Consider the following 14,418-nt stretch of genomic DNA (forward strand, 5'->3'; position numbering starts at 1 on the left):
CCACTAACAGTTGACCGTGGAATATTTAGTAGTGAGGAAATTTCACAAATGGACTTATTGCACAGGAGGCAACCTATCACGGTACCACGCTCGAATTCACTGAGCTCCTGAGAGCGACCCATTCTTTTACAAATGTTTGTAGAAGGAGTCTGCATGCCTAGGTGCATGCCATGGAAGTGATTGGAACACCTGAATTCAATGATTTGGAGGGATGTACCAATACTTTTGGCAATATAGTGTATCTGCTGTGGAAGTTACAGAAGGTGGCGTAAATAGGTGTTTACCAAATTGTATGTTGTGAATGCAGGTATTTCCTGTAGCCAGCAGAGGGGGCAGTTGCACTTTAAGTAAAGACAAGCTTTACATTCAGAGGGAAGTAAACTTAATAGAGAGCTTTTGATTTAGCATTTAATTATTTTAATAAAATGATTTTATTCAGAAATTATTTTAAAGTCTTTTTTTACCAATGATGTTTTAGAGAAAACTGGAGCTCATTGATCTCTTAAGTCACACCAAGATTTCAAAGCTATGAAATGTGCAAAAGCACCGTTAGTTCCAGCACAACATCCCAAATGTCAAATAAAGATCTCAGGATCACCATGAATTTTAGAAATACTGTTTTAAAAATGCTGCATATAAATAAAATCACAAAAGTGGATGAAAACAAAAGTCGTAACCCCCCGGATATTGAGGAAGCCAGCCAGGCCACAGAGCTGGAGAATATGGAGATGATGACAGAAGAAAGCATGGGGAAATACTGAGACAACAGTATGTGTATGAACGTGCCAATGACAGTCTCAAAAGCCAGTCTCACACCTTACCATCTAATTTCTGGCAGAAAGCATAAATACAGAGTAGGGTGGGATGAGAGAACATCTAGTTATATGTGTAAGGACTCAAATGACCATGAAATCAAACAGGTGAATTAAGTACAGAGAACCTACTGGAGTGTAAGTCAAAACATGTATAAGTTCACATTTCATTTCATTCCAAATTTATTTTTTTTAATTAATAATAATGCACTTTTGAATGTGTCTCCCTTCACGCAGAGTGAGGCAGGGGAAAAAAACAGCTGTAACTTTCAATTTGCAAGTTCAGGATATGGTTCATTTAAATCAAGAGAGCACAAGGACAGCTCAGTTCCCTTTCATGGGAACTGTCGACGCTACGTCATATGATGTTATGGGAACCTTCTGCGTGATTGCATCGTGAAGCACTCTTGTATCTAACCAATGATGAGACGAGACGTCAGAGGCGGGTGACGTCACGGACCAGGAAACTATAAAGCATACCCAGAACAAAGAACGCTAGCTTCTGTTGTCTTCAGTTTGTCTTATTACATAAACAAGTCACAATCTCTTCGTCTGAGGACAAGAGTATCTCACACCAATCCATATATTTATATATAAAAAAGACACATTATGGCGAAAAACAGCAGTTGAATAGGAGTTGAGCATGCCCAGGCAGCTCTTGAGGGAGCTGTCTGTGCGCACTGTAAAAAAAAAAAAAAAAAACTCACTCTCAGGACACTGTGTTCCTGTGTTCCCCGCGGATCGGGTCCCGCTTCTGTTGAGGCAGAGCGGAGACTCCATTCGTGGGGTTCACAATTGGATCTGACAGAGGGATTAGAGACGGGCGCCGCCCTTTCTCTGCCCTTACCTGCCAGGTTCAGTGCCGTCTCCCAGGTGGAAGCACACTCTGCGGTTTCTTCCCCCGGATTGAGGCACCGGTATTTCACATGTCCAGCTCTGAGGAGGTGGATATTGTGATATCGATCTGAGGACTCGCCACCTCACACACATATCGTGTTTCAAAATCACACGTTTATAACAAATCAATAGTGAACAGCAGTTTGAATCGCGTTTCCCCCTGTGCTACACTATAAAGCGAGTGGGGATACACGCGGTTTATGTGTTGTTTGCTGGGAGTGGAGCATGCACGTCAGCTCACAACTGACAGTGAGCAGTGTTCATTCATAAAAATGTCCCGAAGAGAAGCATGCACTAGCGGGAGTTTTTTAGCTCCACTCCTGTTGGCTTTATTCTCGAGGGAATAAAAGTCTAACGCAAGGCTCGGATCTCGCGCTTGCCGAGGCAGTGCGTGGATTGAGTTTTCATTAAAGAATATATAGCTCAGATCTCGCGTTGCCGAGGCAGCGCGTAGATTAAGTCTGCAAGAGAGAATATACGGCTCGGGTCTCGCGTTTGCCGAGGCTGCGCATAGATCACGTGTCCGTAATTATATATATATATATTTGGAGGGAACTGAGTAGACGGGAGTTTCCCTTTCTCTCTTTGCTCTTCAGATGTTCCCTGCCGGCTCGCCGTTTCAGGGCACTGGTCTGACCGTTCATCCAAAGAAAGTGTCGCCACCCGTGCTCCCCCACAGAAAGCTTGGGGACAGGGACAGGCGACACAGCTGAAGTCTTTGTGGGGTAACACAGATCTGCGGACTGTAATTATCACCAAGAAGGCTTTGAAGAGGTCCTGATGCCAGTGGCGAGGGACATTGGAGGGCAGCCCCCTCCAGAGAGGGTCGGGTATTAAAATACTTGGTACCCATCCCTCTTTGGCGCCCTCAGGGGGCCGTTCTGCTAACCCTGCCACCCAGTGTGCTTCAGGGCGCAGCGGTCTCCACTGACCCTCCGAGGAGGGCTGGTCATCACTTGATTCGGCTGTTCCTTGCCGGTTCGCCATTTCAGGGCGCCGAGTTAAGTTCCCAAAAAACACCAGAGGCCAGTCTCGAGAGACTGGTTCCCTTAGTAAATTTTCTGGCAGAATGGAAACTTCTCCCAAATATTTCAAAATGGGTGCTGCTCACAATAGAAAAGGGTTACAAATTCGGGTCTCGTCCGCCCCAGTTTATTGGGGTCCTTCCCACAGTGGTGGCCCCCGAGCAGTCTGGTAATGGAACAGGAGATTATGATGCTCTTGCAAAAAGGAGCTATAGAAGGGGTTCTCCTCCCAGCAAGCTGTCAGGGTTTTACAACGAGTGCTTCATTGTTCCAAAGAAGGATGGAGGATTATCCCACAGATCAGGTCCGAGGACTGGTTTGTTGCAATAGACCTGAAAGATGCTTACTTTCATGTATCCATCCATCCTCAACACAAGAAGTTCCTCAGGTTTGCTTTCGGGGGCAAAGCTTACCTGTACAGGGTTCTTCCCTTCGGCCTTATCACTCCGCACATTTACGAAGTGCGTGGATGCAGCTTTGGCTCCACTGAGACTCCAGGGCATCCATGTACTGAACTATATCGACGACTGGTTAATTATAGCTCAAACAGAACATCTGGCAGTTCAACATCGAGATGTTGTTCTGTCACACATGAAGAGGCTTGTGCTGAGGCTCAATGCCAAGAAAAGTGTGCTGGTTCCGGCTCAAATTACCAACTACTTAGGGGTAGTTTGGGACTCCACCACGATGCAGGCACATCTGTCTCCTGCTCATGTGAGTTCCATTCTCAATGCCGTGAATGGGGTGAAACTAGGCCAGTCACTCACTGTTAAACAGTTTCAAAGACTGTTGGGTCTCATGGCAGCTGCGTCCAACGGGATACCTTTTGGCCTGCTGCACATGAGACCCTTGCAGTGGTGGCTCAGGACCAAGGGGTTTTCTCCGAGGGGAAATCCTTTTTGCACGATCAAAGTCACGCGGCGATGCCTTCGTGCTCTGGTCGTGTGGAAAAAGCCTTGGTTCCTGTCCCAAGTTCCTGTGTTGGTGGTTCCTTGTCATCGCGTAATGCTTACGATGGATGCTTCCCTCATGGGCTGGGGGGCGATCATGAGTGGTCGCTCAGCTCAGGGTCTTGCAGTAAAATACTTCCTCCCAGACCTGAGGGCCCATCACATGTTGGTCCGCACGGACAACATGTCGGTGGTCTCATATCAACCATCAGGGGGGTCTGCGGTCTCGCCAACTATGCAATTGGCCCGTTGGATCCTCCTGTGGGCCCATGGGAAGCTCCTCTCACTGAGAGCAGCTTACATCCCAGGGCATCAAACGTGGGAGCAGACGCCCTGTCGAGGAAGGGGCCGAGGCCCGGGGAATGGAGACTCCACTCTGAGGTGGTGGAGCTCACTTTGGAAAATTTTGGTCGAGCGGAAGTCAACCTATTTGCTTCAGGGGAATCAACCCAGTGTCCACTGTGGTTCTCCCTATCTCATCCAGCACCATTGGGTCTGGATGCCATGGTACAGACGTGGCCGAGGCTGCGTCTGTATGCATTTTCCCGTTCGCTCTGCTCCCGGGAGTTCTGGAGAAAGTACGCCAGGAAGGGGTCAGTCTAATATTGATAGCCCCGTACTGGCCAACCAAAATATGGTTCTCAGACCTAGTGTCACTTCTAGATGGCTCCCTGATGGAGCTTCCTCTCAGGCAGGAGCTTCCTGTCTCAAGCGGGCGGCATGATAATTCATCCACGCCCAGAACTACGGAGACTGTGGACCTGGCCTCTGAGGGGGCCAGGCTCATAGATGCTGGTCTCCCAACTGAGGTTGTGGAGACCATACTCCACTCCAGAGCTCCCTCCACGAGGAAGTTGTATGCGTATAAATGAAAACTGTTCTCTACTTGGTGTAGACAAAGCAATGTGGACCCTGTCCACTCTTCTATTAGCCTTGTGCTTCAATTTCTCCAAGACAAGTTCTCGGATGTTTTTATCCCCTTCAACCTTGAAGGTTTATGTTGCGACCATTTCGGCCATGCTCCTCTGGGGGATTCCTCGGTAGGTCGAGACCCCCCTTTTTTATACGCTTCCTCCGTGGTACTCTGAGGCTGAGGCCTTCAGTACGTACAAGGACTCCGGCCTGGGACTTGGCCATGGTATTAGAAGGGTTAGCTGAGGCTCCCTTCGAACCACTAGAGGAAGTTTCAGAGAAACTCATCACCCTAAAGACCATATTTCTACTGGCTATTTCATCTCTTAAAAGAATAGGAGATCTTCAAGCACTTTCAGTTGCTCCTTTGTGTTTGGAATTCGCACCTGGAATGGTCAAAGTATTCCTGCACACTAGACCAGGCTATGTGCCTAGGTCCCCACCAACGCCCTGGGTCCCATCGTACTTCAGGCCTTCTATCCTCCTACATTTACAACTTTGATCAGGAGAAACTCAATCTGCTCTGCCCAGTGAGGGCTTTAGATGCATATGTCCACAGAGCTGCCCTGTGGCGTAAAAAAGATCAATTGTTTGTGTGTTATGGGTCTCCTAAGAAAGGAGGCCCAGCATCTAAGCAGAGAATGAGCAAGTGGGTGGTCGAGGCTATCTCACTTGCTTATGAGGCGGCCGGACAGCCATCTCCATTAGCTGTCCGTGTCCACTCTACTAGGGGTATGGCAGCCTCAAAGGCCTTAATGTCAGGAGTATCCATTAATGACACATGTGATTCAGCTGGATGGTCATCCCAGCACACATTTATTAGGTTTTATAACCTGGATATAGGCTCCACTCCGGGGTCGTCAGTTCTGTCTACAAGATAACAGACAGGTACTTGGTTCTACGGCGTAGTTGGGACAGTGTTCCCATAACGTCATATGACGTAGCGTCGACAGTTCCCACGAAAGGGAACGTCTCGGGTTACTTGTGTAACCCTGGTTCCCTGAATAGGGAACGAGATGCTACGTCGCGTTGCCGTATCCCTGGCATACCTGTGAGCGTCTTGCTTCAGCCATAATCCAGAAGCTAGCGTTCTTTGTTCTGGGTATGCTTTATAGTTTCCTGGTCCGTGATGTCACCCGCCTCTGACGTCTCGTCTCATCATTGGTTAGATACAAGAGTGCTTCACGACGCAATCACGCAGAAGGTTCCCATAATGTCATATGATGTAGCGTCTCGTTCCCTATTCAGGGAACCAGGGTTACACAAGTAACCCGAGATGTTTTCCTCTTTTCTGATAATGATGAGCAGCCCTTTGTGGATGAGAATAAAGCTTCAGCTCAGAATAAGACCAGTGAGGAGGACAGAGAAAACTCTGATTATGACCATTTATACACGGACAGCGATTAATAAATCAATGATTAGAATTACACTCACATAGTTTAAACACACATTACTTTTAAACAGATAAAAGACCTGAACCGTAAAAATACAAGATTTATTTTGTCATCTTTTTAAAAGTAAGATTTTACCTTTCTTGTAATGTTTTTCCATTACCTCATGTCATGTCAGAATTCCTTTAACAGCTTGAAAGTGCAGATGTTCCCTCACCTTTTGACTAATGAATTTCCATGATGATTCCATGACAGGGACATCATTCAAGGATGATTCCATCCTTCCTTGAATGATGTCAAAACATTGGAATTTTCAAATCAATCTGAGATTTTGTAGAGTCTGGTGAGTTGTCATTATATTTTTTGGTTGTATCTAAAGGAAACTCAGTATTTCTATAATTCTACTGACTACACAGACTGTAATATACTGTACCTGGAAGTTCATGTACTTGTTTGATGTATCAAGTATGAAAATGCCTGAAATACACGAAAGAGCATGAACGTTAATCTTTTGTGATTCAGCTAAATAGTTATTCTAAAGCATTATGACTTTCAGACTTTAAAGTGCCCTTATTATGGATTTTTGAAAATGACCTTTCATGTAGTGTGTAACATAGCTCTAAGTGAACGAAAACAAGTTTTAAATCTGAAAGTGCACCGTATTTAAAGTTATTGTCTCTCAAAAGTATGAGTCGACTCTGAGTCAAATAAATTTGTAAAACGAATCCCAAGCCGATTCGTATTGTCTAAAAATGTGTAGATTAATACAGCTTGTCTGTCTTATTACTTGAATGATGATCAATGATGGATTAATGATCAAGGATGGAGCATGACTTTTGTTTACAGAGTCTAATGCATTTTCAGCTATTCGTGTTTGTGCTCAGCTAACGTGGGAGTTTACAACATAACTGTGGGCTCAGTTCGCTTACATAACTGTAAAACAAACTGTTTTTTTCCTCTGCATTTTTATTATTACAGTAGAGTGGAGCTCTATCTGTGAAGTAATAGGATGTTAAGATGCATTGTAATGTCAAACAATGATCTAGCCATTTTTTACTTTGTTAATAGTTATGACGAAACAGTCTGTGTACACATCTGGCCTAAATGTTTATCTTATGTTAGAGGTTTTCAGCTTGGCTTGTCATTCTGATACAGTTCCCACTGGTGCACCTACATAAAGTATAACAGCTGTCACGTCTTATACATAACACAAACTAAGGTGACTTTTACCACAGAGAAACGTCCTACTCCAGTCGTGATTGCGAATCAGTTTCTGGTTGATCGACTACTTCATACGTTTTATCGTTGGACTCGGGCTCGAATTGATACGGTAAAATCGATGCTATCTTTTCTGTCTATATACAATGTCTTGTGAATTGATAGCTGTCATTCAGTTATGGCAATGGCTGTGCAGTGTGCGCAGTAGACAAATCACAATAGATTGGGCCATCTGACCAATCAGAGCAGTGTAGGCTCACGGAAAGGAAGGGTTTAGAGAGACTGATTCGTTGAGCTGCTTCTAACGAATCGTTTATGAACTGAGGTGAAATTAAATGTATATTATGAGAAAACTAAAGTGTTTTTTGACCTTGCATACCTGTAAACCTGTTGTAGGAGACTCCCATAATAGGGGCACTTTAAAAACACAACTGTATACACTTACAAGTAAAAGTAGTTGTTATTTTAAGGAATGATTTCTGCTTGATCTGACATTTGTTAGTGGAATCTAATGCAGGTAGGATAATTTGGTCATGTTAAACCATATTTTTGACTTCTAAATTAAATGAAGCATGTTTAGGTTACCTGATTTTAAATTTGTACTTGGTCTTTACATTCCTTTAACTACTATGTAATAACATTTAAATACATTTGATACAATGTACTTATTGTAAACTGTACATACATGTTTTTACATTGTACTTATATATAACATAAATACCTGCATGTAATTACAGCTGTAATTTCTGTAAACCGTTGACCCATCCCTTCCACCTTAACCCACTTTTAATCCTAACCACTCTTCTTCCTGCTAAACCAGTATATCACATGAGAAGGAAGTTTTTTTTTCTTTCTGTTTGTATTCTTCTAGCTTGTTGCTTACCTGCTCTACTCAGAAGAGTGATGGGAATTGTGCTATAAATGTCAGGTAAGACATTTTATATTACATTGCTTAACAGATACAAAATTTCAGATGTAAAATACTGTGCCAAATGTGAGCATTGGTAACATTCCTTCTATGAGTACCTGTTTATTTATAGTTTTTATGTCTTCATTAACACTGTTATGAATGTTAGGTGAGTTTCAGCGGTTACTGTATGTTTTCTGAAATTCAGGCTAAATAATGAGTTGAAATTTGTATGTTGGAGTCCTAAACCTTCCCTTAATCATTCTTCATTGTCTGTGGTTGTTCCTGGTTTCTATTCCTAGTTTGTTAAGTTCAATAATGCCTGTGTACAATTGTCTTTATTCATTTCTGGCCTTAAAGGGATAGTTCACCCAAAAATGAAAATTACCCCATGATTTATTCACCCTCAAGCTATCCTAGGTGTATATGACTTTCTTCTTTCAGATGAATACAATCAGAGTTATATTTAATAATGTCCTGGCTCTCCTAAGCTTTATAATGGCAGTGAATAGAGGATGAGATTTTGAAGCACAAAAAAGTGCATCCATCCATCATAAAGATATCCACACGGCTCCGGGGGGTTAATAAAGGCCTTCTGAAGTGAAACAATGTGTTTGTGCAAGAAAAATATCCATGTTTAAAACTTTAAAAACTAAAATAACTAGCTTCCACCAGACAGGCGTACACATCGATTTGCAGTGAAAGAGTGAACTCTGACTCAACGCATGACAAATTGACAAACACGGAAGCGCAGAGGAGAGAGCAAAACACCGCAACACAAATTAGAAGTCTAAAACAAAAATTTTTGAAGAGAAATGTTGGAGGATTTCAATATAAGAGAAGAAGAGCTTGAGTTTGTTGCACAGCCCTATTTGTTTGAACAGCGAGAAGCGTCAAAGCTTACGCTACTCCTACATTACGTCAGGGGTTACTCTTTTAGCATAAGTAGACGAGTTTTAAATATGGATATTTTTCTTACACAAACGCATAGTTTTACTTCAGAAGGCTTTTATTAACCCCCCGGAGCCGTGTGGATATCTTTTATGATGGATGGATGGATGCACTTTTTTGTGCTTCAAAATCTCATCCTCTATTCACTGCCATTATAAAGTTTGGAAGAGCCAGGACATTATTTAATATACAGTAACTCCGACTGTATTCGTCTGAAAGAAGAAATTCATATGTACCTAGGATAGCTTGAAGGTGAGTAAATCATGGGGTAATTTTCATTTTTGGGTGAACTATCCCTTTAAGCCGGTTCACATGTTGTGATTTAATCCTGCATAGCAAGTTTTAATTTCAGTTGTTCTTAGTATTATACGCCTATTGCATTCTAAAGAACTGCTAAAACACTTTATAATGTGTGTTACAATCAATATTGTGATCAATCTGTTTATGTACAGTCATACTGTACAGAATTTTCTCAATAATTTTCTGCATCTTTTGATATAAGGAAAACAAAAAAAAGTTTAATCATATTTTATATATTTATATTATAATAATATATCCCCATGAAATGCTTGTAAAAAGTTAAACTAAGAGCTGTAATATTTATTATTCATCTTATATTAGATATTTCATAGAATACAGTGTTACACAGTAAAAACATAACAGAACATAGATGACAATTATTTGATGTGTTTTCTATATCATAAATTAATGAGCTGAAGAGGTTAAAGAAGTTGATCTAAATCAACCAGCGCTGCATTTATCTATATTTTTCTATCCATACTGTACATTCATCCATTCATGCACTGCAGTGATAGCCTAAAAAATCTCATCAAGTCAAATTTATTTGTATCTTTCACATATTGTTTCAAAACAGAAATCATCAAAGGAGCTGGATCACAGAGATGGAGAATGTGGACATGATGGCAGACAACACTAAAATTAATATATCAAAAAAGCCCAGACAGAGCATGGACAATCCTATTAACTGTGGGTCATACAATATGTGAAAGTAAACCTGTACATACAGGTGCTGGTCATATAATTAGAATATCATCAAAAAGTTGATTTATTTCACTAATTCCATTCAAAAAGTGAAACTTGTATATTATATTCATTCATTACACACAGACTGATATATTTCAAATGTTTATTTCTTTTAATTTTGATGATTATAACTGACAACTAAGGAAAATCCCAAATTCAGTATCTCAGAAAATTAGAATATTGTGAAAAGGTTCAATATTGAAGACACCTGGTGCCACACTCTAATCAGCTAATTAACTCAAAACACCTGCAAAGGCCTTTAAATGGTCTCTCAGTCTAGTTCTGTAGGCTACACAATCATGGGGAAGACTGCTGACTTGACAGTTGTCCAAAAGACGACCATTGACACCTTGCACAAGGAGGGCAAGACACGAAAGGTCATTGCAAAAGAGGTTGGCTGTTCACAGAGCTCTGTGTCCAAGCACATTAATAGAGAGGCGAAGGGAAGGAAAAGATGTGGTAGAAAAAAGTGTACAAGCAATAGGGATAACCGCACCCTGGAGAGGATTGTGAAACAAAACCCATTCAAAAATGTGGGGGAGATTCACAAAGAGTGGACTGCAGCTGGAGTCAGTGCTTCAAGAACCACTACGCACAGACGTATCAAGACATGGGTTTCAGCTGTCGCATTCCTTGTGTCAAGCCACTCTTGAACAACAGACAGCGTCAGAAGCGTCTCGCCTGGGCTAAAGACAAAAAGGACTGGACTGCTGCTGAGTGGTCCAAAGTTATGTTCTCTGATGAAAGTAAATTTTGCATTTCCTTTGGAAATCAAGGTCCCAGAGTCTGGAGGAAGAGAGGAGAGGCACACAATCCACATTGCTTGAGGTCCAGTGTAAAGTTTCCACGGTCAGTGATGGTTTGGGGTGCCATGTCATCTGCTGGTGTTGGTCCACTGTGTTTTCTGAGGTCCAAGGTCAACGCAGCCGTATACCAGGAAGTTTTAGAGCACTTCATGCTTCCTGCTGCTGACCAACTTTATGGAGATGCAGATTTCATTTTCCAACAGGACTTGGCACCTGCACACAGTGCCAAAGCTACCAGTACCTGGTTTAAGGACCATGGTATCCCTGTTCTTAATTGGCCAGCAAACTCACCTGACCTTAACCCCATAGAAAATCTATGGGGTATTGTGAAGAGGAAGATGCGATATGCCAGACCCAACAATGCAGAAGAGCTGAAGGCCACTATCAGAGCAACCTGGGCTCTAATAACACCTGAGCAGTGCCACAGACTGATCGACTCCATGCCACGCCGCATTGCTGCAGTAATTCAGGCAAAAGGAGCCCCAACTAAGTATTGAGTGCTGTACATGCTCATACTTTTCATGTTCATACTTTTTAGTTGGCCAAGATTTCTAAAAATCCTTTCTTTGTATTGGTCTTAAGTAATATTCTAATTTTCTGAGATACTAAATTTGGGATTTTCCTAGTTGTCAGTTATAATCATCAAAATTAAAAGAAATAAACATTTGAAATATATCAGTCTGTGTGTAATGAATGAATATAATATATAAGTTTCACTTTTTGAATGGAATTAGTGAAATAAATCAACTTTTTGATGATATTCTAATTATATGACCAGCACCTGTATTTATAAGTGTAAGCTCAAATAGAGAACTATTCTTTCATCAGTCCTGTGCCTCTTTTTCTTTTCCAGTCAATGCGGAGAACACATCAGTGCAAAGAGGAGCCAGTATCTCAGATGACTCTGAGGTATTTTGTACGAGACATGAATGTGGTGCGTATGACAACTGCATTAAGTAATTAACAGTAATTATAAGCTCAGACAGCTGGTGTTCATTGTGGTGAGTGAATGCGTATCTCTGAGTTACAGAATGAATATGATGAAAAAAAGGCATATTTTAAAAACTTCATGACTAGTTTATTTTGCATTCAGTAATATTTTTGTAATCAACAATTTCTACACAAATAATATAAATAAAAACCAAAGATAGTAGTGACAATAGAAACCATTATAAATGAAGTGCTCAGTCATGCTAATTACATTGTGCTCTTAAGTACAACATATTTTATAAATGTTCGTTTTAACACTTTAATAAAAGTCAATAGACAGTAGTTTACATGTTTCTGAACAAACCTCTTTCTTATGTAATGGACATTATACAGCCAGAAGCTTATACCAGAGTATAACATTTACATCCTGAATGTTTAAGTCCTGAATCTGAAGTGTTGTATTGAGTGAATGTGTGTGGATTGAGTAACACCTTCATCTGAGTTACTCAATGAATATTTTGAAAGGCATATTTTAAAAACATCATTGACACAAGCAAAAAATAGTTTTACAATTTGCATTCAGTAAAATTGTTGTAATCAACAGTTTCCACAGAGAAAATAAATGAAAACCAAACACAGGAGAAATGCAGTGCAGGATGGCATGAGGGAAAATCTGGTATGTGTGAGTATTCAACTGACCATGAAACACATCACTTATGTAGTAACTGAGTATAATGTGTAAAAGGCTTAACAACATACAATATGGCTGCTACACCATCCTAAACTTCACAAGGTCATGCATTAGATTTATTACTCCTAATTTGTAATGAAGACAAAAAAGTAAATCTGAACTCCTTTCCTTCACAGTACTTGAAAAGAAGAACTCTGTCAGCTCTATCCGTTCATTTGATTCAGGATATGGTTCAATAATACACAAAGTTTCCACCATCACTGAAAACAATGAAGAGAACAAATAAACTGATGTCAACTTCAAATAAGACCAGCAGCACAGACAAAATTCACCCCTAAAATTTGATGGCCACTCCAGGAGCCAGCATCAATATCTAAACTATGACATTAATTGTTTTGTGATTCATTTGGAATCATTCGGACAGATCACTCACACACTGAATCACGCAGAACGGTTTCTCAGTCAGTAAACAACAAGGTACTTTACAGTGATCAGATTTCTGAAATGAAAAGGGACATTTTTATTCAGTCAGTATAATGTTTGTTAATGTTATTAAAGTTGTAAAGGTTTGTCGGTATAATGCATATGAAGAGCACATAAACTGTATGTCCTGAAAATGATTTATGTTATGTGATATTCATCCAGAAGGTCTAACTTATTCATGAAAAGGAATATGTTGCTATGACTAAAGTTGAGGCTTATCAAGGCTTATTTCTCTTCAAGTTTAGCTCAGTTGTTCTCTAAAGCAGTTAGTTTAGCTATACTGTTGGAGGGGAACCATAGACACATAGACATTTTGTCATCGGGATCTGTGAATTTGTGACACCCTTAGCATTGTCAAGAAATTATGGGGGGGAAGTGCAGGCAACTGAAATGAAACATTGCTATACTGTGCAATGTAGATCACACTGCATGTCACAGACAAACACGCTACTGTTGTAAAAAAAAATAAAAAAATAAAAATAAAAGGACCTTTTTTACTGCTGTGTTATATGAGGCAAAAGAGTGAATTAATTTAAAAGTACCTGTTGTAACTTGTCAGTTTTGATGTAAATAGGCCTAGGCTATATACTGTGCGTTTTTGTCCACTGAATAAAACTGTTCAAGCAATTGTCCAAGTTTAAAGATTTTGTTTAAAAAAAGAGAATGTTCTTGAAGAGCTTGTTTGTTTTCTACAGTACTTTTTGAAATATAATGCATTTTTGAAATGTTTAAATTTAACTTTAAGCTCATAAAATTATGTTCAGTGTGAAAGTCATTATCTTGACTATATTCTTTAACATCCCAGCTAGAAACATTATGCTATGTTTTCAGGGGCAATTTACATTTACACCTGTCACTGAGATATGCATTATACTCTATAATATAAATTGAAGACACCAGAAATAGTCTGCATGTTTCTCAACAAACCTCTTTCTTATGTAAGTAACAATGTACAATCAGCCAGTCATGATCATAAAATGAACTGAATTGTATTCAATTATTGTAAATTGTTTAAAACTTCCACTAAGAAAAAGTCAAGAAGCTTGAATAAAACAAAGCTAGACAAACACTGCAACAATATTAGAATATTTTTAAACATTACAACCCGAATTCCAGAAATGTTGAAATGAAAAAACATTTTTTTTTTTTTAATTTGAATAAAATGAAAACAGTTTGAGATGTCTGGGCATCGAGGTTATGAGTTTCTTTAGTTTTGGTGTTGAAATTTGGTCCCATTCTTGCCCGATATCTTGCCTGATTCTTGCCCCATTCAGCTGCTGATGAGTTTGTGGGCGTCTTTGAGGTATTTTTCTCTATAGGGGAAAGATCTGGACTGCAGGGCAATTCAGCACCCAGACTCTTCTACGACGAAGCCATGCTGTTGTAATAGCTGCAGTATGT

The 14,418-nt window shown here is 40.4% G+C and overlaps 1 long non-coding RNA gene across 2 annotated transcripts in view; it reads left to right on the forward strand.

The window, feature by feature from the left end:
* The first annotated feature begins 7,751 nt into the window (after positions 1–7,751).
* Positions 7,752–14,418, forward strand: part of LOC127517914 (uncharacterized) — a 29,913-nt gene continuing 23,246 nt past the window's right edge. Inside the window, exons 1-3 of one of the 2 annotated variants that reach the window (XR_007931407.1) lie at positions 7,997–8,133; positions 9,938–10,050; positions 11,767–11,847. This is a non-coding gene — a long non-coding RNA (uncharacterized LOC127517914). Of the gene's footprint in view, positions 8,134–9,937; positions 10,051–11,766; positions 11,848–14,418 lie in introns of both variants that reach the window. The other variant, XR_007931408.1, reaches the window with a different exon arrangement.

Source organism: Ctenopharyngodon idella, chromosome 8 (assembly GCF_019924925.1).
Source record: "Ctenopharyngodon idella isolate HZGC_01 chromosome 8, HZGC01, whole genome shotgun sequence".
Lineage (NCBI taxonomy): Eukaryota > Metazoa > Chordata > Actinopteri > Cypriniformes > Xenocyprididae > Ctenopharyngodon > Ctenopharyngodon idella.